Consider the following 26,403-nt stretch of genomic DNA (forward strand, 5'->3'; position numbering starts at 1 on the left):
TTTTATATTATGGCTACTAAAAGAAGTAGTTTGCAATACCAGAGTGTGAGATGGCCAGGACATTTTTGGGATTTGTAGATACTTAGGATCTTTGAAAGAATTACTTATCTTAAATGAGGAATTAAAACCTATTTTTCTTCCTTTAAAGTGTGACTCTTTACTGAGTAGAACAGTCCCAAAGGGTTTTTTTGGGTTTTTTTTTGTTTGTTTGTTTGTTTTTGTTTGTTTGTTTGTTTTGATGGGTTTTTTTTGTTTTTGTTTTTTGTTTTTTGGGTTTTTTTTTAATTAATAATACTCACTTTTAGCTAAACTTCACTCTCAGGTTAAAGAAACCTATGAGTTTCTTGTGTGAGCTGTATGTAAACTTGGCTAGTCAGGAAATATTCACACCCTCAGAGTACAGCATGTGTTCCTAAAAGATCTCTATTAAAATCTTCAGTTTATTAAAGTGAAAAAGGGCAGGAAACTTTCACACCTCGAAAGTTATGATATCATTTCATTTCAAAATAACCCCATCAAGTTCTTGTATTTCTTAGAGTGAAACTGTCCATGTAGCATTGTCATCTCAGCGCTGATAATTCAGTTGTAATTTTATTGTTTAGGTAATTCCACTTCTGATTTAATTCACTCTGCTGGGGATACTCTCTGTTGAGTGGGACAGAAGCATCACATCTTTGAAAACAATTTAGAATTGTGTATTTGAGATTAATGTGAAAAACACCTTTTGGGGAATTCCAAGGTGAAATACTTCAGCCGAGGAAAATGATTCTTTACTTTTGCATGTATCTCCCCATGGTTTTTTAGCATCCTGATGGATTTAGGGGTAATTTGGTGTGTCCAAAAGCAATATGAAGACATGAAATTCAGAGCTAATTTGAGAGTTAGTGCTTTGATAGACAAACTTGCTAAAGATGCTGCTTGAAAAATACCTTCCACTGATAAGCTTTACTTCTTCACTTTCTAAAGGAGCAGAACTGAAATAAACTCATCAAGTTTAAAAAAAAGAAATCTGAGTGTTTTAAGGACAATAATACAATTCAGTGCCTTCCCAGGAGTTAGTACTTACTTCCAGTGTAGAACTTTGAAAAAATTAAGTACAAAATTAGGTATTAACTAAAGGAAAGAAGATACTTGTTTAGTGCTGTTGATGGCTTTGACAGGACTTGGCTCTGGGTTTCACAAAGTCTTCAGCTTATTTCTACTCATTTATTTGTGGAGGTACCTGTGTTTCCTTATTTCCAGGTGTATCTACAGTAGGTGTTCACAGACAGAGGTAGCCACAGCCACTCTTTAAAATATCTTGTGCCTTGCAGCTATTTGATCCTGTAATTGTGTACAAAAGCTTGGATCCAGTGCTGATGCTGGGAATATTTTATTGCTCACTAAAGAGCACTTTGTGGCTATGTTTCAATAGCCAGGTTTGTGTTCTGGAAATGTTCAGGGATTCCAGGAGGCCATCAGAGCAGGAATATTATTGTGGTTTTGTAATGAAAAAGAGAAGTCTACTACAGACTAGTGAAACAACCTCCATAGGTAATAAACATCAATAATAAAAGAACATCTCTGGAATAAAATTCATAGAGTAAAATGGTGAGTGTCAGTCTTAATTTACTTTCATCAGCTAGAAGAAACAGAGGAAAGTACACAACTCCCATAATGAGGTTAAGCAAAGAAAATCACATTTTTTATTTCTAGAACACCCACATCTCTATATGGTCAGTGTCATATTTTTCTCTCTTGCAACGCTGCAGGGAGTCCACCTACTCTGGATGAGAAACCACTGAACAGAGTTATATTGTGCACTGAGAAACAGAGATTTAAACAGAGCTCTGTTCATTTTGTCACCATAGATGTCAAGATTAATTTACATCTCAGGACTTGTGGGAAAAAAAGCTTCACACTTGCACTCCAATTGACAAATACTGGACTATGCTTTAAAAGTTTGGCTTATTTAACATTCAGACATCTTGCATACCAGAATAACTGATTTATTCTGATAATGATACAGTTCTTTATGAAGTTTCTTATTAAATTATTTACCTGGAGCACCAGGGCATTAATAATTAATACAAATTGCTGTAGAATTGAATTTTACAGAGAATGTATTCAACAATCTTTGGGGAAAGCAGAGGATCTCAGACTGATGGTTTTTAGGCTGTCACAGAGCTTCCAGCTTAAGTTTCTTGTTATTCTGCTGAGTGTTCCCTTCTGGGATGCAGCAGGAGCGTCTTACACTTCTCCTGTTGCAAGTTTTTATATTTAATATTCTTTAAATTGCTAAAGGCTGCAGTAACAAATCCTTCATTCCCACCCAATTTATGCATCTTCTGTTCTCCCCTCATTTGTGCACTGCTGTCATCACTGTGGTACCTAAGTCTTTCCCAAATGACTTTTTAGTAGTTATCACCTCTCCTCTTAAAGGAGGATATGTGTGCAGCAGAGTGATTATTTTGTTCTAATTATGGATGACTACTCTCTCCTAATCATTTTCTGAACACTAAGGATACTTTACATAAGCAAATCTATTTTTAAAAGAAATTAATCTAAAATATGGATGTATTTTTGGTTTGATTTTCTAATTTTTTTTTCAATATAGCTTGCACTTCACAGGCTTGGAGGAAATTTCAGAACATACCTTTCATGCATATGGAACCTGCCTCCTTCCACCAGACTGTTTCTGGTGTTTTAAGTTACACTACACTTAGCTGTTCAGGAAGGTATTTTGGCATTGTGGTGGCTGGTTCCTGTTTAAAATAAAACACTGTTGTTCAGGACTTGTATTTTCCACCTTAAGAGCGTAAATATTAAAATCAAATAAACTCTTGCTTTTGTAAACAATATTTTATAAGCAAATATATAAAAAAACCCCTTTGAGATTACAAACTCTGCTTTTATTGAGAGTGAAACGTGGGTCTTTTATTAGAAGAGTTAATGTAGAACATAGATCAATACAGATGGCATTAATTAGATAATATTTTTAAGCTTTTTTTTTTCCAGAGATGTGCAGTATTCTGTAGCTTCCCAACTAATTTCCAGCCTCCTTGTCAATACCTCCCTTAGGTAAAGCACACCTTTGGCTTGACATTGCCCAGTGGCCTGAGAGCTTTTCTGCTTTGGCTTCGGTCTAAGGAAGTTCTGCTGTGGTTTGAAAGATTCCTGCTCCTTTCATTGTTCCCTGTCCATTTTTCCCCTGCTGTTTCTGCCTCTCCCTCCTCACCCCATCTCCCAAAAGCCTGCCCCAGCAGATGTAGCTTGGGCCATCCTTGAATTTCTCTCTTCCCATCTTTATTGGGTATTAGCACACTGGTTCAGCCTTTTCCATTTGTCCATCTGTCTTGGTTGTGAACTGCAGATGACTTGTTGCATATTTCTGCATTCCTGAATTGATTCCTCTTCACATCCTCCTGCCCTTGTCCCTCGTCCCCCATCCCCACACACTCCCAGGTTTTGAAAATCTGGAGTGAGTGTTTTAGGCTGTGTGATCTCTGGTAATTTATAGCAGAACCTAATCCCTTCCCTCTCCGTGGTTCCTGGCTGTACCCTAATAATAACTTATTAAATGCTTTATACAGCTAAGCAATCTGTTTTGGCCATCTCAGATCTGTGTTTCAGTGCTTAAAGCCCATGTGGATTTGTTTTCCCCCTGTCACATGTGTGTCCGCTTGTTTGTCTCGCTCTGCTTCCTGAATTCTGCTATTCTCACTCTTTCCCCAACACTGAAAGCCTTTCCATGCCCTTCACACTTTTGGAATTCTCCTCTCCTGATTTTGGAATTCTCTCACATACATTCTCTCTCACACTTTTGGAATTCTCCTCCTGATTTACCTGCCCTCCTCAAAAGGACACAGAGCAGCTCAGCTCAGCCCAGTGGGCAGATCCCACATGATGCTGCAGAGGTGCTGTGGTGTGCACAGCCCACAACTGGGGGACCTTTCCAGGGTTATTCCCTCTGTGGTGACAACTACAGGGCTGAATTCCCTGGCTGCTGTCAGGTTTTCTAGTCAGATTACCCCACAAAGTCACTGCAGAGGTTTTCCCCTTAGAAGGGTAACAGTGACTTTGCAAGGTATGTCCTACAATAGAAAGTTTACTGGAATAGGAATTAACTTCACAAAGGAATGTGATGATTTTTTAACTTGTTTTTAAAAGAAATACTTGGACCAGCAGACAGGCTATGATAGGTGGAACGGTATCACTAAAATGTGCTGATATTGGAGATTGAGCTCAAATTCTGTGTCCTCTTGAGAGCAGAAGTGGTTTTCTAGATTTTAACCCATAAAGTTTCTTGTTGCACCATTCTGTACTGGCAACTATAAAAAAATTCTAGAGAAATGAGCATTTTTTTTCCAAGGGGGGAGTAAAAACAATAAATTTAGGACCTTGCAATGTCATGTTTATTGATATTTTTAGACAGTGGGACTTAACTGACCAGCTTTGTACCTTCAGCCATTCTCTGAGGAATTACTTCTGAAGTTAACTGGCATTCCAGCCTTTCTGCTGTCCATACTGACTATTTAAAGCAAGACATTATTTGCAGAAATCCTACTTGTAAAATGGAACAGTGTTTAAATTGTGACTGCTTGAAGAAGCCCTGCAGGCTCCTCAGGGGGATTGTCAGGTTAGCACAATGTGGAGAGCCCAGGCCAGGGAGGTTATTCCAGCTCCTCAGAAAAGGGGAGAATTCTTGGTGGGGAGAGTCATTACCTAAGGAATGCAATGACAAAACAGCTCAGTATTCCAGGGTAGTACTGGACATTTTGCAGGATCATAAAAATCTTGGCTTCCATTCATGAGGGCCTTTAAGCAGCTGAATGATCCAACTACTTTCAAATGCTTAGCAGAACAAGTGTTACATTAGGGTTTGGAAATCTAGCAAGCAAAACTATGTGAAGTTCATTAAAAAGAAAAAGAAAGTATTATATTTCTTTTTATTTGGGTAGAGAGCTGTATTCCTCTGCAAATGAGAGGATGATCAGGGACTTTAAAACTGTGCAAATACCATCTGGCTTCATAGAAAGTTACTATTGTAATTCATAATTTTAACCTGGGCTCCTCTCAGGAACGATCTGGAGATTATTGGATTTTGAAAATTAGTTGTTTGTGTTCCAGGATTTTTTTTTAAATAATTGAGTGGAAAATAATTACTGTTTTCATTCACATTGAAAAAGATTCATGTGTTTGTTCCAGTTACTCTGTTTTGCATCTTTTAAAGATTGGGATGGATTATTCATGTTGCTCACAGCAAATCTCTTGCAGTAGTAGAATAGTGTGGAAAAGCTGATCTTGATTTTAAATGCTCGTTGCTCTAATGTGGCCATTACTTGGTTCTGCAAACACCTGAGTTATAGCACAGCTGAGGCTTTTTTTGGACAATTACTCCAAATTTTCTAGGCAGGCTTTGATAACAGTTTGGCTGGACTAGCCTGCCAGTCAATTATGGACACCTCCTCCATTTACCAAAAAGTCTAGAGAAATAAATGTGTGGTGGGGTTTTTATTCATATTTAGAGTGTTGGATAAGCAGGATGGATTTCACGATGACAACCCAGGAGACAAGAATGCAGGCCTGCACGTGCCATGTTCCTTCCTGATTCAGCTTTTAAGGGCTCGTTCTAAAAATCTTGCATTTGTCGGTGTCAGTTTATCCAAAGTGGGGGAAGGGTGAGCAAGGTATGAACTGAAGGTATTTACATTTGAACACTAAGCAATTTCTGAAGAATGAGGTAGGAACTAGTTATTGCAAGAACTGTTGCTTAGTTTAATTAAACCCAGCTGGGCCTGGAAGAGATTCCAGCCAAAAGCCTGAGGCTGCTTGCCAGGAGCCTGTCACATTTGATAGCTCACACTGCTCTGAACTTGGCTGAGAGGGGTCAGGCACACAGCACAAACCGAGCTCTCCTTCTCTGTATCCAGGCTCGCTCAAAAATGCAGAGATGCTGCCAGCTGACTCGAAAGCCTCTCTCCTTTCAGCCTTGTTTGAAGAGGCCCCCGGGTTCTTGGAAGTGAGAGAGCCCAGCGCCGGGAAGGCACAGGAAGGTGTTCTGCACATGGAGCAGGGAAGGTGTTCTGTACATGGAACCAGGGAAGGGGTTCTGCACATGGAACCAGGGAAGGTGTTCTGCATGGAGCAGGGAAGGTGTTCTGCACATGGAACCAGGGAATGTGTTCTGCACATGGAGCCAGGGAAGGTGTTCTGCATGGAGCAGGAAGGTGTTCTGTACATAGAACCAGGGAAGGGGTTCTGCACATGGAGCCAGGGAAGGTGTTCTGCACATGGAGCCAGGGAAGGGGTTCTGCACATGGAGCCAGGGAAGGGGTTCTGCACATGGAGCAGGGAAGGTGTTCGGTACATGGAGCAGGGAAGGTGTTCTGCACATGGAACCAGGGAAGTTGTTCTGTACATAGAACCAGGGAAGGGGTTCTGCACATGGAGCCAGCGAAGGGGTTCTGCACATGGAGCAGGGAAGGGGTTCTGCATGGAGCAGGAAGGTGTTCTGCACATGGAGCAGGGAAGGTGTTTTGTACATGGAACCAGGGAAGGTGTTTTGTACATGGAACCAGGGAAGGGATTCTGCACATGGAGCAGGGAAGGGGTTCTGCACATGGAACCAGGGAAGGTGTTCTGCACATGGAGCCAGGGAAGGTGTTCTGCATGGAGCAGGGAAGGTGTTCTGCACATGGAGCCAGGGAAGGTGTTCTGCACATGGAGCAGGGAAGGGATTCTGCACATGGAACCAGGGAAAGTGTTCTGCATGGAGCAGGGAAGGTGTTCTGCACATGGAACCAGGGAAGGTGTTCTGCATGGAGCAGGGAAGGGGTTCTGTACATGGAACCAGGGAAGGTGTTCTGCATGGAGCAGGGAAGGGGTTCTGTACATGGAACCAGGGAAGGTGTTCTGCATGGAGCAGGGAAGGTGTTCTGCACATGGAACCAGGGAATGTGTTCTGCACATGGAACCAGGGAAGGTGTTCTGTACATAGAACCAGGGAAGGTGTTCTGCACATGGAACCAGGAACCAGGGAATGTGTTCTGCACATGGAGCAGGGAAGGTGTTCTGCACATGAGCCACGAGCAGCGGCTGCTGCAGGATGCCCCGGGCATCTGCTCCCAGCAAAGCCTCCCTGTGCCTCTGAGCTGGCAGCTGGAGCCAGCCCCTGTTCCTGGGAGGGGTACACAGTGTGTGCAACATGGCTCATGCACTGCTGCTTTAAAATATCCCTGTGTCACAAATACCACCTTCTTTTTAGGGTACCTCCCCCTCGGGTTTTTGTAGCTTTGTGCAGCATAATTTAGCACAAACCATCACAGCAAACATCCCATATTCATCACAGGAGCAGGCACCTTAAATCTGATGAATTTCACATTGCTTTCCTTCCTGGATAAACTACCTGAATGATAGGATAAGCCAACAATTTTAAACGAATAGTAAACATGTAGATAAAGAAAATTATTTTTCTGTTGAACTACACTTTTCCTTGTAAATTCATGTGATGAGTATAACTATTTATGTTGTTTGAAAGAGTTAAGCAGGCACCTCTTTCCCCCATAGAGATCCCTTGGGTTTCCTAGGTGCATTTTCTCTTTTTTTTTCTCTCTTCTCTCCATAACCACCATGGGAGAACTCTCTCAGCCTCTCCAGAAAAGCATTTCCACTTTGCTGAAATAATTAAATATTCCTTGGACCAGAGGACTGGAACCTCTACAAAGGGCTTATTTTTCCCCTTTTTCTTTATTCTTTGTTTCCCTGGTACCCAGTGAATACTTAATTACAAGCTGGAAAAGTCCAACTGGAGAGATGAAATCAGGGAAGATTCTCTAGGTCAGGGGAATTGGCTTTCAAACAGCATTGTCCCACTGGAGTGAAACAAAATTATCCTTCCACAGCTGAAGATCTGGCTCCTTTAATCCAAAGCACTGCCCTTCTCCTTTTTCATAATAAAGACATTCAAGGAACACTTCTGTGGCAAAACTCAAACTGCTATGAACCTGATTACTAACTTTGGAATAAATGCTGCACAGGTTGATTATTACTGAATTTAGCAAGTAAGATACAGTAATAAAGTGTATAAAGTGAGGGGTTTACCTATCCTGGGGAACAAGGAATGGGGTATGCAGATTTAGAAAAGGGATGTGAATCATCCACACCACTGTCTGGTTGCAATCAAAGCTTGCTACTAGTGCAATTTAGTGCTACAAAATTCAAAGATAAGCTCTAAATCTCCTTCCTGCTCATGTGAACATAAATATGTAGCATCTTTGTAATTTTTGGATGGTTTTCTCATCAGATAGGCAGCTGTAGAGAATGCATTGTCTTCTCTTGTATTTTTGTTTAACAGCATCTACCTAGGTAGAGGGAATGTGTTTCAAATGTGGTCTGGACAGAGACAAAAATCAAGAACAGATTTCTTGGCCACTTTATTGTGTAAGCAGAGAGAAACACTCTGAGGGCAAAGTTGAACACTGGGTGTTCAAATACAGTCATTTTGGCAGTCAGGTACTAGAAATGGAAATTTAGATGCCAGATGTGTGTGTTTATGCTTGAACTGAGTTCCACCTTTTTAGAGTACAGCACCTCTTTTCATTTGGTCAGGTGTAAAAATTGTTTACAACGAAGAGAGGCAAAGCTGACCTGAGTCTTGGATTCTAATGGTGTGATGTGGGTGGCTGGGCAGAATCAGGCAGAGGTGCATCATTGATTATTTTGTGTCCTCTCATACATTGCAAAGGCTGAAAATCTGCCTAATTTAGCCCGGTTCAAGCTTTTAACAACCTGGGACCCTGAGCATTTGCCCATTGCTGGACTGAGATAGAGCATGAAAGTCAGTGTGGATCCTGTTGAGGCCCATGAGCAGAAGTCTGTGATGTTGTAGGACATTTTTCCTGGTGTTCATGTTAGGAATTCAGCTGCCTGATATCTGCTGGCATTAGCAGCACTCACAGTTGCTTTAGGCTACACCAGTCCCATGTTCTCTCAGGCACCAGGTGAAAAATCCAGTGTACTGTAGGCACTTGACCCCAGTCCTGTTTAACTTGAGCAGTCCTCCTGTGGCATTCCTACCTTGGCTCTTGGTCTTGGTTGTAGCAGAAGGACTGCAGGAGCTTTTCATCCTTTGGTCTTGCTTCAGTGGTCACTGTTAATCAGCAACAGGGTGTAAATAGAGCAGCCCATCATGCCTGTGATGCCTGCTGCAATATTAATTTATATTACATTAAAAGCAGTGATGTAGTCTATTAAAAAAGTGACCTTGTGGGTTATAGTCTGACCCTCTGTTTTACACAAACAGCATCACTGTTGTCAATTACGGATTAATTCGCATTTTTCCCTTCCCTGAGCTCCAGGGCAATATTTTAAAGTGCTGTGGAGGGATTGTTGAGGTTTAGGAATGGTATTCTCCAGTTTAGTGTTCCCATTGGAACACCCCACACCCTGTGCTGGCCAAAAGGAGCAGACAGGGTTTTCTTTACTGCTTCTATTCACTTCATAATTTTTGTTTTCCCTTTCTTCCCATTATGAGTTTTGTTTGGCTTTTCTCTTCCTTTTTCCCTCTCCTGTCATTCAATTTTTAACTTTTCCCATGACACTTGAAAGATACTGAATTTCAATAATGTTAATCATAGGTTTAAAGTGCGCCTTAATTGTAGATATCTCAACTTATTTCCTTTTTCTTTTCTACTTTTTTTTTTAACTTTTTTATTGATAGTGGACAACATTCATTTGAATCCTTGGGTTACATTATTTTATTGTTTTTATTTTAAAGCTAATTGCACATTTCATCTGAAGTCTAGATACCTCCTTAGCAATCAGAAGCATTTTCCAAACCATTTTTTTCCTGTTTTTGACCAAAAAGCAAAAACTGACATTTATTTGTAGCACCACTAGGTCGTAGTACAGTAAAAGTAAAAGCAAAGCACTGCCAAGTTTTCCAGCTGGAATTTCCCCCTTCAGCTGTGCTGATCCTCCTTTCTGTTCCTTTGGATAATTAGTGATGTTCCTGAGTGCTGCTTTTATCAGCGGGGATAATCTCTGTACGTCAGCCTTGCAGCTTTCCATGCGGTCCAGGACATGTTTGCCTCAAATATAAACAAATCTTGCAGTACACTTTGTCCACCCCAAATAGGAGCACTTTTTGGATGGGTACACTTCAGACCAGCACTGCCAGGACCAGACTTTCCTCAGTCTTTTTTTAACCCCATCTCTTGATGGTTTAGTTACTGTTCAGTATTTGTGTTGTCACTTCAAAGTCCTCCTAATGCGAGGACATATCTCAGATTTTTGCATAATTTGTCTTATCCAGACAGGAAAAACAGATTTATGCTGCTCAAGAGCAGCCTGTGGGAGATATTTCAGCTGCTGGTGATTCAGCAGCTCGTGAGAAGTTCTGCAGCTCTGATGGTGCATTAGTGAGAAAAGTATATAGAGACTAATCAGGATAAAATGGGCAAAGTCCTTTATTAGTTTTAGTGTTGCATCAGTGTCATGCTTGATGGGAGTTTAGTCATATCCAGAAATATTTAATAAAATAATAAAATTCAAGGATAACTGAATCATGTTTGACTCAGTTTTGTCCTTACTCACACTTGGATTAGGAATTTAACGGTAAAGATATAAAATCTATTTGCAGTTCATGCCACACATTTTTGGTGCAATTATTTGTTACTATTTTCACATCATCTTAAAGAAAAATTTGCAATGTCATCCTGCAATGTAACAAATGCCCAGAGATTGCCAAGAGTCCTTAAACTTTCACCTACTGAACTTTCTCTAATGTGACTTTTATCTAACTTTTAGCTCTAGCTCCCAATATTTCTTTTGACTAGGAAAAAAAAAAATCCAACTTCACAAACAAAAAACCCACAAACAAAACACCTCCAGTTATTTCCTATATACTAAAACACGAACAAATAAATAAGAAACCAAAAAAAACCCTCAACGTGTCTTGGTATTTGGTCAGAGACACTCCTAGTGAAAGAGCACGGTGATGACAAGGAGGGAGAATGCTGAAATCAAAAAGACTTGCAGGCAGGAACAAAGGTAGAAGCATTTGCTTTGAACCTGGGAGCCTCCCAAGCGTGTCCCAGGTGTGGACCACATGAGCTGGAGAAGGAATGTGGCTCCGAGGGGTGATGACAGCTCCCAGTCTGTTCTGCCTCAGTCCCAACATGCACCGGTGCATCTGTTGTGCATTTCCAGAGGATCTGTCTTTTTCTTGCTTTCTCTTTCCCTTGGTAAATTATTGAAACAATTGAAGTATAAATTGAAACCATTATTCTGAACAGAAGCACAGAAACTCTCTGAAAGAAGATGTCTTCTGCGAAGACAGGCTGAGAGAGTTGGGATTATCCACCCTGGAGAAATCTTACAGGATTTTCCAATACCTGAAAGGAGCCTACAAGAGAGCTGAGAGGGAATTTTTGGGATAGGACAAGGGGTAAATTCTGCCTTACCACTCAGGCCTTAACCATTAGAGCCAGACTGAAAAGACAACTGTTAAGAGCTAGGTAAAAGTTTGTGTGTTCCTTCCATTTTCCTCAGGCAAGAAATCTAGCTGGTTTTATTAAAAGAGAGTAATAAAACAACATAATTTAATTCTGATATCGTACTCAACTTGTAAGACATCACCCAGTCATCAGTGGGGCCTGGTTCCTGGCTCAGAATGTTACTGTGTTTAAGAGAAAATGCTATGTGAGATAGAAATCATAAAATCATTTAGGTTGGAAAAGACCTCTAAGATCATTGAGTCCAACTGTAAACTCCATAAAACAACTCCATTAGTAATTTGTTCAATTTACTGTGAACACCACTAAATAATAGAAGCAGGACTGTAGGATACAGTGATTGAAGAAACATAGAACAAATGCTTGTTTGGATTTTGTTGTGAAGTTTATTTCAGAGAGCCCAGTTATTGCACAGAAATTAAGAGCTATGACCTCAAATGGTTGACAAAACCATCTTCCAAAATTGCTGGTAAGTGTTAAAGTTTTTGCAGTTTTAGAAGGAAACAAACAAACCAAGCAATCCTTCCAAATCTAAGGGCTCAGTCAAACACCTGCAGAGTCCCAAGGGAGGGCTGGCTGTGCAGTTGGCTGAGGGAAAGATTATTTCTAACCTCCCTGGTCCCTTCTCATATCCATTATCCAGGTCATTAGGGGCCTTCTTGTTGTCCCCAGAGCTGGAATCCAGAGCAGGCTTGTGCTGGGACAATAAATCTGGTGTAGAACATGTGAGGTTCTGAACTCACTTTGGCAGGTTTTTAATTTCTTTATGATTTTCAGAAGTCTCTGCAGCCAAGTAGAGAAGGACAAAGTTGAGGTCTGTGCAATTGCCAGTATTGAGTCCTTGCCTTATATACCAGGGCTGAAGGGAATCATCTGCTCCTCAGATGTTTTTATTTATTATCTTTGTGCAATGAGACCTAATCTGCAGTAATAACAAAGATTTATTATAAATGTAATAAACTGCTTTTAAAACTCCAAGTGACTGTGGAGTGGCTTTGGTTCAGTGAACCAGTGGAGGTTTCTGGACTTTGAGCGTCTCTCGTGAAGGCAGAAGCTTCTCAATTCAGGATTGCACTACAGCAAAAAGAAAACCAAGAAATAAACACTTGCAGGAGAAGATGTCAGGCAGGGTGGTCCCCAGCCTTGTTGGTCTCAGTGTTTGTGTTTTGCTGAGGAGAGCAAGCGAGGCAATGTGAGACATTGCCCCAGATGTGGGGCCTTCATGCTGGCCACCAGCCAGGAGAAAGCAGAGAGCAAAAACAATTTCTAGGATGAGATAGGAGAGGGGGAAAGAGGTGGAAAGGAGCAGCACTCAGCTGAGCCAGCCAGCAGTGTAGGTCTTTGCCTTTCTGCTTTTATTGTGTCTGTGAAATGCACAGAATTGCTGCATTTTTGAGGAAAGCTGTGGAAGTCACCCCTTTTCTCAATTCTTTTGGTAGAGCCTGAGCCTCCTGTACCTCTTGACCCACAAGACACAGAAAGTCAGGTCCATCATTAAGATCTCTCCTCTGTCCTTTCCTACACTGTCTCTACCTATATGACCATGGTTGTGTGGCTTCTGGTAATAAAAAAACACAAGAAATGGGGACATTTCCCACAGTCCTCTCATTTGAAACTGTTGTGAGTAATCTGACTGGATCTGTAATTTTTTTTCAGATAACAAAAGCAAAGCAACTGGTAAAGACAAGGTAATTTGACCCTAAAATTCATAATGTGAACTCTGCCTCAAAATATTTAGGATGGAGTTTTCATAAAATACTTTCCTACTTGTTGAGAAGTGGAGATCAGACAAAGCACAACTTGACTTTCAGGTAAAAAACCCCAAACAATTTTAACATTAAACTGAAACCTCAGACTATACAGAAGTGAAATTTTTTATCTATCTTTTCTCCTGTGTCCTTTCTTTCCATAACCTGGAATTATTCATAGTTCCCATTCTATACTGGACAACTTTTTCTTTTTTCATGTGCTTAAAAAAAATTAAGCAGAGTCTTTTTGCTTAGGAAAGAGAGACTAAGTACCCTTCTAAAAGTACCATTATGGATTTTCTCTTTCCCAAAGCATCTACCTCCTCCTTTAGGATTATTAAATTCATTTTAATGTAGTGCCAGTCAGGTGGAATTTTTGCCTTCCATCAGAGATCCATTAAACAAATAACCTGCTTTGTTTATATTATTCTCATGTAGAAGGCTGGTTTCTGTCTCTGGACCTGCTAAATCTTTGGGGATGTGTCAGCTCTTTCATCTTTTCCCTGAGCTTGTTTTAGAATGGCATTCAGTGTGACTGTGGATGTGGTAGCATTTGCTGCACAAGTGATAAGGTTATCAAATTTTGAGCCCTTCTCCATGCAGTAGTTGAACTTCCCCTTGTTAAGTCAAGTTGCCTTTAGGGATTTTTTTCTGCTCTCTATTCCCCCTCTGTGACAGTAGCCAAAACAAGGAGTTCTTAAAATCTTTACAGATGTGAACAGGACCTTAAAAACTGGTACCAAAAAATCACAACACCATGTCCTGTGAGATTAATCCCAGCTTCTTGACAGTAGTGGGCCTTTCAGAAAATCACATTTTCCCAGGTGCTAGAGGCAATGATACCACTCCCATCACTTCCTTCACTCATCAGACAGAAAAGGATTTAAATACACCTCCATCCTCTATTAATATATGCATTCTATATAGTTTTGCCATCCTTATTTGTTAAGGAACAGAATTCCTTATCTCATCATGAATTTTCAACCTTTATCTGTAGTGGGTTTATAACTAATTGGCTCTTTTCCTGTTATGATCATATTTTTTCCTTTGAAATCAATTCTAACTGGATTGAGTCTTAGCAGGAAAGGCCAAATGTTGCCAGAGAAAATGTGCTCTAAGTCAGTAAATCTTGTGGTTGCACACAGATGACATTACTGAAATAGATAATCCTCTACAGATGCATTAATTTCATAATCTAAAAATGCCCTCTGAAGTATTTTACAGGAACAAATAAAGGCCAGCTAGATGACACAGCTTACGAGGGCAATGGTAAATAAATAATTGCTAACGCAAGTCTGTGATTTCAAAAACTTTGAAAACCAGCATCTCCCACTTGATCAAAATCTGTAACTACTTTTCCCACAGAATTTCTCTGTGACCATATTTACAAACTCGGTTATTTTACAGAAATAGATGATCAAAGCTTAGAAGAACCTGTAGCAAATCCTGTTTGCTTGACACTTGGAGCACTTGGCATCCAGCCTGGTGTCCTGAGGTTGTTGCTGCCAAGGGAAAAAATATGACATGCATCCTTGTAAAACTTGTGCTGCTTTCTTTGGCACTCCCCCCTCCCAGGGACCGTGTCCATGTGGTAGTTCTGCTTTGTTTCTTCTAATTACTAGCAGCTGAGAGAGTTGGTGTCCAGGGGAAAGATCTTGAAACAGCCTTAACAGGTGTTCCAAGGCCAAAGTTTCTGTGCAACACAGGTGTAAAATGAGATGTTTGCTGCACCTGATCCACTATTGATCAAATGGAACAAGCACTGGACAAGAAAATACAAGCCTGTTTTCCTAAATAGCTGCATTGTCCAAGGCACAGTGCTGAAAGGGGTGTGAAAGAGCGCTCACTTTCCTTTAACAGCTCTATTCTCTGTCTTTTCCAAAGGCTTTCAACAAATGGGTTGAAATCTCTTACCTGTCATGGGCATTTCCAGCGTGCTGGAAGTGTTTCAGTACTCTGGAGAACATGTGTACCTTTCCTGAAATGCAACCTTTTGTTGGCTCTTCAGATATTGCTGGGATCATGGACATGGGCAGCTTTAACTGAGGTTCCTGAAAACTACTTATGAACCTTTTTCCCTTGGAAAATGTTACATTAACAGCCCTCGTTATGCAATGTTTGGAAACAACTGAAATGTTTATAACAGATGATAAGAACTGGAGCTGCACTTCTACTGCAGTCAGTAACACCTGTGTGAAGTTGAGGCTTCTTTCTTTTATACTTTGCTATGAGCAAGGTCTTGTACAATCCGGTTTTATTTTCATGTTATTTCTTGTAAGTTGTTAATAAAATCCAACGTGTAAATTTTAGTACCTGCAGTTAAGTCCAGTCTTTTGGGTCTTAGTGCATCCAAGGGGTGTTTCAGGCCGTGTGTGAGCAGGATTTTCACAACTGGGTGTTTTGTTTGGATTGAGTGACCTTGATAGGATTCTTTGAGCCCTAGATTTTTATTGTGATCATAGTGGAAACCTTTATCCTGCTCCTGCAGTGAGTGCTGGTGTGGTGCCTGCTCTGGGCCTGAGACTGGAGTCCCTCTCCCCGTCAGAGTAAGATGCAGGGGACTGGGGTTGATTTGTCCCTTTTAAAGAAACACTGGTGATTTGGGGCAGAAGGTATGGAAAATGTTGCAGAAAAAAAATCAGTACAAAAATAGTGCATAGAGTCTTTGAGTGATGGGAAAGGACTGGCTTTCCATGCTTCTATGTGTTTGTGCATGTGGTCATGTTCATAGCTGTGTGCTTCAGAGCTGTTGTGCCTGAGCCTGAAAATGGAGATGTGGCATAAATTGGATGAAATTTCAGCAAGAAACAATAAATTCACTGAAAATATTATGATGGGACCTGTCCTTTATGTCAGCCCCCCCGACTCAAGCTGCAGGTGCTCTGTACTTGGCAATTTCTGTGGGGTCTGGAGGATTTTTGTATGGAAGCTCTGCCATATGGCTGACCAGGAGCTGGGTTTTTGTCTAGCAGGGTGATGCCCAGTCCCTGACTGAATATGATTTACAGCTAACACAAACCTTGCTGCAGTGGCAGTTGCTATTAAATAAATCAAAGTATAATTAATACTAAACCAAAATATCTACATAGAAATCACTTAGAAGTTCAAGTTTCTCTCAAGAGAGCACCAACAGTGGCACCAGAGGAACAGGCAGGAACTGATTCCCAGGAATTTCCTCAGCACAGGAGGCAGAATTTCTTCCCTGGGCACTGCCTGAGCCCTGAACAGATTGTCCAGAGAGGGTGTGCAACTCTTAAATTAGCACTAATATAGCCAAAAAGAATGAGAGAAGCCTCAAAGCAACGAAGTAGAGACTCAGAAGAACAAAAAATATTGGCCTGTAGACAGAATTTCGAGTGTTCTGGCAAAGATGAACACAGAAATTACTCTAGAGGGAATGAAAAAAAACAAGGAACATTTGGAAGAGAAAGCACACTAAATGGGGAAAATTGGCAATGAACAGCAATCTTAAATTAACTGCAACCTTGTTTTAAGTCTTCTGTTTTGTTGACTCTCACTTCAGATTTATGCGACACCTGATACATTTCTTAGTTTCTCAATAAAGCATAGTCTTGCATTAAGACAATGTAAAATGGAAAAAATATTGTTATTAAGAAAAAAAATACATCTAGGCATCTGAACTGTGTTTATGTGTATTTTTTCCTAGTGTAATGAGGGTTAACTACTGCAAACTGTTAAGCAGAAAACCCTGTGCTCTGCTTCATAATGTAATAATAAAAACCCCCAAGTGACTAAAAATACACAAAGAGATTTAAGAAATAATCAAGTAGGTAATAAGGAGTAATTTTTTTTAAGATTTATGTATTGTGTATTTTAAATAACAGAAATAGGGAAGGCAGAAAGTTCTGTCCTCAAGGTCTATGGCTTTCTTTTGACTTTTGGACAAAAATTTAGTGAGTAGTAGAAAGTAATGGTCCCATTTAGGGTTTCCTCCCACATTTTTGTCTCATAAAAGGAAAGTTAGGGAGCGCTTGCCTCAGAAGTGGTATTAGTAAACTCTTCCCTTGTCCTCTTTTCCTCAGCTTGTAGGAAATCAGAATTTTCTCAGATCTCTGTTTAAGACCCTTAAGACCTTTCATTCTTGCCTGAAATCGGGTCGACAAGAAGATTCTTCCATACATGAACACAGACTGTCCTTAAGTGCAGTAATTTCTTAGAGATCAGGGTAAAGTTTTGTCCTAAATCACTTCTGCTCACAGAAACTTGGCAGGGCTGATGTACCTCACTGCCATCCTCATTTATTGGGCCAGACTTTCTGCCTTTCTCCTAAAATTTGACCTCCTTGTCACAGCACCAGTTCCTTTCTGGGTGTAACAATCTCTGAGTTTTCTGGTTGTTTATCTTCATGGTGCACTGGCCCTCTAACAGGTGGTGGAAAAAAAAGCTGATAATGGTTCACTGGATTACATCCTTTACCATGGGCACTGTTTTGAGCAGGTTTTGGAAATCTGTTTTATCAGAGTTATTTAATGATAATGTCAGCAGTGAAAGTTCTGTGATCATCTGCTGCATTCTAAATCCTGCAGAATTTCTGTTTCATTCCAGGCCATCTGTGATTCTTCTGTTGCTGTGAAACATTTGTTTCAGTTGTGCTACTAAAAACCCTGCAGTACCTTCAAGCCTCTAATTATTGTTATTGATCTCTCAGCAGATAAAAGAGTCCTCCAAGCCCAAATCTGACTTCTCTTTGGTGTATTGAAATTATGTGTGGGGGAGGAAATGGCTTTTTTTCCCTTTATTAATGAGAAGAACCTATTGGCCAGCACACTGAATGAATGCTTTCATGTAAGACATGTTTTCTGCAGAGACCTGCCATGTTTGTTTCATATGAAGAGAGTCACACTATTTCATTTTGTTCAGTCAAATGCAGGAAATGTCTGATCATCTCTCCATCTTTCCTCCCACAGCAGTGATTAATCAATCCCTTTGAAAAACGTAGAGTTTTGCAGTTGGAAGGAAAACATTGATAACTGATTAAATTCTAGCTCTGCAAATGCTGCCTACACACATATACAGCATTTACACACATAAATAATTACTTAGGTTTTTGGCAGACTTGCCTGTAATTTGTGCTAAAATATCTGAATACTTGGAGACTTTGTGAGTTCACTTTGGGAGTTTGGAAGTATTTCAGTCACTGTTATAGAAGACCCACATATTTTGAGTTGTGGTGAGTTTTCCAGCCTTGATGATTCTATGAAACTATAGATCCCAGGACAAAATCCTGCCGGAATTCCACTGGTAACTGGCCTTCAACCAGGGGGGAAGAAATATTCCCAGGTTTTTCCAAATGCTAAGACCCATGTGTCTCTGTTAAACTTAGTGGATTTCCCAAGATTTAAATATTCCTATAACTCCTAGCAGGATTTGCTTGGTGACTCCCTGAGCACCTATAGTTTGTAACCTGGCTTTTCTCCTAGGAATCACTTTTTGCTCTACTGTTCTTCTTACTTAGAAGAGAATGCTGAGATTTTCAGACCTGTAGACTGTGAGCAGCAGTTATCCCAGATTCTGTGATAAAGGCTAACACAGCAAGGATTATGTCTCAAGTGCTCCCTATGCAAGGGAACGTCTCCTTCCATCAGCAAAATTGAATTTCAAGTTGCTGAATTAAAATGGAGTCAGGAATTCACTGCTTTTTGAAAGTTCAGGAGTGGCAGCTAAAGTATATCTAACACCTACTTATTCCAGTGTAGATAATACATTCCAGTGCATTATCTACACTGGAATAATAAAAGCCCTCAGAAACAAACTACCAAGCTCACTGATTATTGCACTGACTTTGGCATCCTTTGGCCAAACATTTTTTTGCAGCATTTCATCTGCTGGGCAGCCGAAGAGTGTGTTCTTCCACACAGCTTACAAATGTTTATGTAGATAGCCTGAAATGTTATGTAAATAAAAATTAACTCCACGGCCTTATCATGATTTATAAAACCTACACTGGGATTTGGAAGCCTGGTTTGCAGCACAGTTTGCAGTGGAACACAGAATGGGACTGGAATGGAGCCTGGTTTGTGTGAGAGAGAGGCACCAGTAAAGTGAGAGGGAGCCAAGCTATCCAGTCACAAACCTTGTTTCCTGCAGCACCCCATCACTTTTCTTGGTGCTCTCCTGCTCCTGTCCAAAACAGGAACATGGCAGAGGGGCAGGTTTCCCTCCAAGCATCCTCAAATTCAGTCTAAATGGGAAAAGCAAAGCAGACACTTGGGAGCATTATCCTGCTACTCAGCTGTGTGTAGTGTGAGGCAAACATTAAACATGTTACTGTCCTATATCCCTAGGATGAGGTAAATTTAAACACTTCATCTCACTGGCTAAAAAACCAGGCTGGAATTCACAGGAATTTTCACAGGAATATTCACAAGAACCTATAAGCATTCCTTAAGTATGATTGGACTAAAAATTCTGTCACAAGTCATTCTGGTGTGACCTCACTGTGACCTCATATAGAGCCAAGATTTAGCCAGCACATGTCTTGTAGGATTTCCCTCTGGAAAGCTCACACTGTGACTTGATGCTCTGACCATTTGAATGCTGATTTTTTTTTTTCCTCCTCCCCACTTACCAAATTGCATGGAGTAGTTCTTGAATTTTGCAGTGGTTGTGAGAAAATAAATGTAATATAAGGGCCAGATCTGTTAGGAACTGGCAGAGCTCCATGGACTTGCTAAGGTTGTGCTGCCCCAGCATTCATAAAGGTCAGATGGTTACAGACTCATGAGAGAAACACAACGTTCCAAATTGGTGTGGTCAGTCTTGCTTTTCTTCAGAATTTGGGGCTTATTAGCTTATATCTGCTTGCTCTCTGTAAATATGCAAAATAATCTTTTTTAATGTAGCCTACTTAGCAAACCAGAACATTTGGCTTGCCAAAATGGGTCTGTGCTTTCTCTTACAGCGCATGGCTTTGTATGGAATTCTCCTTTAGTGACTTTGCACATCTACAGCTTTTAGGGTGTGCTGTGGTTGTGGGTGCAAACCTCACAAGCAGGTGAGGAAAGTTGTAGTTCCAACTCAGACTCTCAGCCATGGCTCTGAGACTGCAGATGAAGATTTATCTCCAGACAGAAATAGGGAGGAGTTAGGATGTGATATTCTGTAGGACAGCAGCACCTCTCTTATGGGCCTCATTTTCTTGAAGATGAGAACAAAATCATTTTAGATTAAATTTGGCTTGTTAGAACTGTCAGAGTGCCTCATTCTTCCACAATTTCATTCATCTTCCTGAGGAAAGAAGCCTTTGGATCCAGCAGCTGACAGGAAACAACTAATGATGATTATTTGTATAATCTAGAAGTACTTTCTCTTCCTTTCATTTGGGAACACTTGCACTCTCTCTCTGTGTCCCTGAGTTCAGCTGAACAGCAGCCAAACTGCATCACTCAGTTACTTCTTTAGTCTTTTAGAAAGGGCAGGACAAGCAAGTGAGCAAGGCTGAAGTAAGAAGGGCTTTGTTTCAGGGGTGGGAAAAGGGTTTCTCTGTGCTCTGAAATTGAGTTGGAAAACCTGAATTTTTAAGAAACACAAGAAAAAACATTTAATATTGCTGATAGTAAGATGAGCAGGAGCAAAAGAAGAAAAAATGATGGGTTGAATAAGTTCATTAATACCTTTGGAGGAAAGTTTGCTGTAAAATGTCGTGTCTGATTTCTTGCAAGCCTGTGAAACTGTAACAGAGATCCTGAGTCCTAAAATACATCAAGTGCTGAAGAAAAAGTGTAAGTGGGAAATCAAATTTTCTATCAGTTCATTGGTCATTCTTTTCATAGACTCATAGTGTCACAGCATGGTTTGGGCTGGAAGGGAGGTAAAAGCTCATCTCCATTCAATCCATGCCATGGGCAGGGACACCTTCTACTATCCCAGGCTGCTCCAAGCACCACCCAGCCTGGCCTTGGACACTGCCAGGGATCCAGGGGCAGCCACAGCTTCTCTGGGCACCCTGTGCCAGGGCCTGCCCACCCTCACAGACAGGAATTTCTTCACAGTTATCTAATCTAGACCTGCCCACTTCCAGTTTCAAACCATTCCCCCTTGTTCTGTCCCTCTAGGCCCTTGTGAATAGTCCCTTTCTATCTTTTTTGTAGGCTACCTTCAGGTACTGGAAGACTGCTTGAGGTCACCCTGAAGCCTTCTCCAGGCTGAATAATCCCAATTTTCTCAGCCTTTCCACTCATCTGTATGTTGTACTTTGGCAAGAAAGGCAGGAAGAGGCATGTCAGCAGCGATTTTCCATAGGAATTAGTGTTTGATGTCATTGGGAGCACTTGTATTTCCATTTCTGATGCAATAGTAGGTTTTCAGCACCTTCAGCAGTCCCCATTTGGAGTTCAAGGAAAGCTGATTTCTGTGATCTTTATTCTGGAAAGACACACAAAGTTTAAATAAAAGGTAAGTTTAAGAAATATAATGCATTAGAAAGGGAGCAAAGTGTTTGCAGTATTTGCATTATAAATTAATATTCTTGTTACTTCCCTGTCCAAAGAAAATTGGTTTGTTCCCGAGCCTGAGGACGTCATGTGGGAAGTACAAAGCAGTTTTTGCTGATCTACAGTTCATTAAAAAATAAAAATTAAAAACAACCAACTTGCCATTAGTGGGTCATCTGATGCTGGTCCCCAACTTCCAGGTAGGTTTTACAAAAAGTTTGTTTCTGGGGGTTTTCCATTTGATTTTTGAAAAATCATTTATCTATCCTCAACAACATGCTTTATCCACACCTGCTATTCAACTCTTCTGTGCTGCCAGGAGGCTTTCCCAGTTATCCTTTTGCCAGAGTGTTTCACTGCAGATGTGTTTTGGCATGGAAATGACATCCAAAAAAAAAACTTTGTCTTTGCAGTCTGGCAGAGCTGTGAGTGGCAGCCATGACCTCACTGCTGCCATCATCACTGTGCAGAAAGCATAATTATGGTGTAGTATTTTGTGTGGTGGTACCTTCATGCAGACAGCAGGGATTTCAGGAAGGATTGTTTTTATTCCCTGTCCATTCCTCCCCCATTTGGCTGCTTACCTGTTCCCAGTCCTGCCTGCCAGGTGCCTCTACTGAGAGGAAAAGCAAATGCCCCCTGTGCCTGGCCATGGCTGAGGGAACAGCGTGCAGAGGGAATTTTTCAGCTGCTTGTTTATCAGAGACTTGGAATTGAGCTGGGAATCAAAGTCTGATTTGCCTGTTAGCATCCAGCTCTGTTTAATATCAAGGACAGCTGCAGTGCTTGCACAAGACAGAGCCTTAGCTGATCAGCTAGTTCAGTTTACTGTGCAGGAAAAGGCCAGAGAAGGCTTTCATTTTAATGGAAATGTGGTTCTGCAATGCATAAATAAAGTTTGCTCAGAAATCCTGAACAACAATCATGCTGTAAGTTGTCTCTTTGTTTTGTTTTCAGGGTTTCTGGTGTCCTTTCCAGTGGAGGGCTTGTTCATGTCTGGTGCTGTGGGCCAAGAAAAGAAAGAACCAGCCTGAAAAACCCCACATCCTCTTGTAGGACCAGATCCATCCTCTGGATGTGGTTCCTATTGAGTACACCAGGTATTTCCCAAGTGGAACTAAGCACAGAGCTTGACCTGCTGATTTCACAAGTCCCAGTTTAAGTTCCATGTGTGCTTTTATCCAGTTAATCAAACAACTGTTTATCCTGTGAGATAAATGTTCTCCTCTGAGATGTCTCCAGGCTGCTTTGTCTTTTCTCCTGCTTCTCACAAACCCTCTCCGTCTGACCACTGGGTGTCAGTAAAAGACTGCGAAGTGGTTTTTGTGATTAAATATGCATGAGTTCCTCTCAGGCTCTGTTGGGTGTTCCTCACTTAAGGTGGCCAGGGCAAATTTAAGAATACAACTCACACACACACACATCAGGAGTGTAGAATAATTAACAAAAGCAGCTCAGATCAGTAAGTTTTCCTGAATCACGTCACTATTCTACTTGAATTAATTCATACTATCGGGAAACTAAATAAATTAAAGAAAAATAGTTTCTCTTTTTTCTTCTTATTCGAGCAAAGCCACCAATAATTCCCAACATAATCATGAGGTACAAAGCTGTTACATTTTACTGTATTCATATTTCTTGTGCATTAGCCATTATGTGACTGGAGGTCCCAGTCCTGAAAGGTGCTGTCCTCGTGCAAGGTCATCTGTAGGAAAATACCCTTACAAATGTATGAGAATTTAGGGGGTTCCACACCTTAAAAAAAAAAAATCTGTTTTCAAGGCTCTTTCTCCTTCCACCAATGGGGAAAATTCTGCTCTGGATTTTTTGGCAGAATGAACTCAAAAGATGTGAATATCTCACCTGAGACATGAGCTGAAAATTTAGTGACAGCTGAAAATAATTTAATTGAATGGAATTATGTGTGTGCACATAATAGCTCCTGTATCTACATGTCACGTTTGTTATATGTTGAATTTTATTCCAATTTTCAATACGTTGAAGGTGTAACAGCATTTGAAGAAACCCACAGAGTTTTGGACACCTGTCAGGAATCAAGTGGCCCCTGGGAGCTGGGCAGGTATCACAAATATTTGGGATTATGTAATAGGCACAATAATTGTATGGCACTGCAAAAAATCGTCTGCTGTCAAAAAAAATGAGTTTCAGTCAGTTTGGTCCTACCTCTTTAGGCTGCAGAGTCCTCTGATCACTAAAATAAGTTAAATAGCCAAATTACTGTGGTTTGCTGCTCCATAATGCTGCCATGTTCAGGAGGATACTGCTGCCTTTGCTCAAACTCTACTCAGACTTTAAGGCAAATCTGAAAAATTAAGCCATGTAAATACTTACTTTAAAATAACCTATTTTGATGGTAATTTCTTAGAATAAAAAAAAAAATCTGCAGCAAACTCTCGGGCGATACAAATAAAATACACACTGGACTCCTGTTCAGAGTATAAATAGAACAAAACAAGATTCGTGCCAGAAGTTCTCTTTTGCATATACAAAATTGAATACTGAATTCCCCCTCTAGGTTCTTTCTCTTTCCAGAGTGGATGGTAAAATTCACAGGTATTTGAATGCTACACAATTGTGGTGTGGAGCAAGGAGCAAAGGTTTATTTAACTGAATCTGTGTCAAAAACCTCTTAATACTGTGCTTTGTAGGTGTACACAACCTAAATTGTGTGTCTAAATTCGGGGGCAATAACAGCTGAGCACTGCTGAATTCCCATTTTTTCCCTGCCCTGAGTGCCACTAGAGGCCCTTTTTTCACAGCTCCTGCCCCTACTCCGTGCTGGTGGAAAAGCTGCAAAGTTTCCACCATTGTCATTAATGCAACAGCAGGTCTGGAGGTCGAAGACAAAACCTCCAGGCAGCTAAAATCAAGAATTAGCATTATTTTCCCTGTATTGTCAATCAAATCAAAAAGAGCATTTTTGCTTTACTCTAAAGCTGAACTCCTCAACCTGTAACCTTCTTAAATGTCCTAGTGAAACAAAGCACTTGTTTTAACAATAAGAATTTCAGTTATTTTGAAACAGTGATGCTCAATTTTTTTTTTAAAATAAGTTTTTATTTCAGCAATGAAACAAAAGACTCTTAACTGGTCTGTTGTCATTTATAGTGGTTGGAACATGAAATACTTTTCTGTTTTAACAGGATCTAGTACTGAAAGTGTTCTCTGTGTAACATGCTCTTAAATAGTTCAGATCAAAGCCCATGAACTGAATGTCTTTCAGCAATAATGAGAACAGATAAGCTGGAGCCACTCTGCTTTTACAGACTTGATTTTATTAGACATAAACAGATCACATCCCAAATTAGATTTGTGCAGTGGCAGAGAACCAGCACATATATTGAATTTGCAGACCAGAAATCTAATATTTTTGTAAAAAATAGGTACTTCAGGCAAATGTTTCTTCATATATGTAAGACATGATTCATTTCAAAGTTGCTCAATAACAATGTAATACTTTATTGTTTTTGTACATTGCCTCACCATTTTAACTACCATGACTTCAGAAAGGAGTGAAAGTGAAATAAAGGAAGGGTCAAACATCTCAGAATTGTATTTTTGGGAAATTTGAATAGGAATCCCACCTGGGAGCTTTAGGATGATTATCAGGAGGGTGTTTGCTGGACCTGGTCCAGTTCCTGCCAAGCTGGAATGGAGAATCCTGTTAAATTATATCTCTTTTTTTTTCAGGAAGAACCCCTTGTTTCTGGAGAAGGACTCACCTCAAGCTGTTTTAGACCTCCAGAAATTAAGACTTTTATTCTCCATTATAGACTGAGGTAAAATGTAGCAAAAAATGAGTCAGCAGTGAGTGGTGGTTTTTAACAATCAAGATAATCCATCACTGGACTACCCTCACATGAGTTGTGGTGGCTTTTTCACCACCAGCATTTTCTATCAAAGTCTAATATTTTATAAAAGACAATAATTAACTTGGGAATGTCCTGTGATATGTGGTGTACAGGAGATCAGCCTCAGTTACTACAGTGGTTACTCTGGCTTTATGATTTACACCTGTATTTGCTTCAGCAGTTATTTAAAATGTTTAATATTTGCAATTTAGGTGTTTTATTTCGTAGAATTAAACCTCTTGTGTTGGTGGCACATGTCATGCTTCCCAAAAGCAAACAGCATAGAAAAAACTACTGCCTTTGGCTGGTTTGAGACTAAACAAAAATTTAATTAAATCTAAGGGATTAGTGAATGTAAAAAGGAATGAGAACAAGCATACAAGTAATTTAAGAGATCAGAAATACAGACAGCTAAATTCAAGAGAGTCAAAAAATGGCTTGAGTTTTAAAAGTGCATGTTAAACAAAAAACCAAAATAGCTCCTACAGCCTCCCGCTGTATAATTGAACATTTTAAATTATGACATCAAATTTGGGGAGTACTAAACTGTGACCCAAATAAAATTACTTCAAATAACACTTTTTTTTCTTAATAGAAGTAGTGATGATTTAAATGCAGTTTGATATAAATTAAACATGAGTGTGTATATATATATATAAATATATAAATGTATATACACGTGAAAAATCACTTTAGGAGAAAGAAAATCTATCTCCTAGGAAGCAAACTGGTAATTTCCACAATAAACTCTCTTTGAAGTGTGGTTCTGCCCCTGAGAGCACCCTGCCACTGGTGCTGGTCCAAAGTGACCTCCTGGGAGGCTTTTAGGGAGAAA

The 26,403-nt window shown here is 40.3% G+C and overlaps 1 long non-coding RNA gene across 3 annotated transcripts in view; it reads left to right on the plus strand.

Annotated features, from left to right (window-relative positions):
- LOC128784712 (uncharacterized) overlaps positions 1 to 26,403 on the plus strand; it is a 46,246-nt gene that overhangs the window by 13,904 nt on the left and 5,939 nt on the right. The window contains exons 2-6 of one of the 3 annotated variants that reach the window (XR_008429588.1): positions 21,355 to 21,658; positions 21,753 to 21,896; positions 22,654 to 22,796; positions 23,701 to 23,776; positions 25,408 to 25,496. This is a non-coding gene — a long non-coding RNA (uncharacterized LOC128784712). The remainder of the gene's footprint in view (positions 1 to 21,354; positions 21,659 to 21,752; positions 21,897 to 22,653; positions 22,797 to 23,700; positions 23,777 to 25,407; positions 25,497 to 26,403) is intronic. The other 2 variants (XR_008429587.1, XR_008429589.1) reach the window with 2 other exon arrangements.

The sequence above is a fragment of the Vidua chalybeata genome, chromosome 2, assembly GCF_026979565.1.
Source record: "Vidua chalybeata isolate OUT-0048 chromosome 2, bVidCha1 merged haplotype, whole genome shotgun sequence".
In the NCBI taxonomy this organism is placed as follows: domain Eukaryota; kingdom Metazoa; phylum Chordata; class Aves; order Passeriformes; family Viduidae; genus Vidua; species Vidua chalybeata.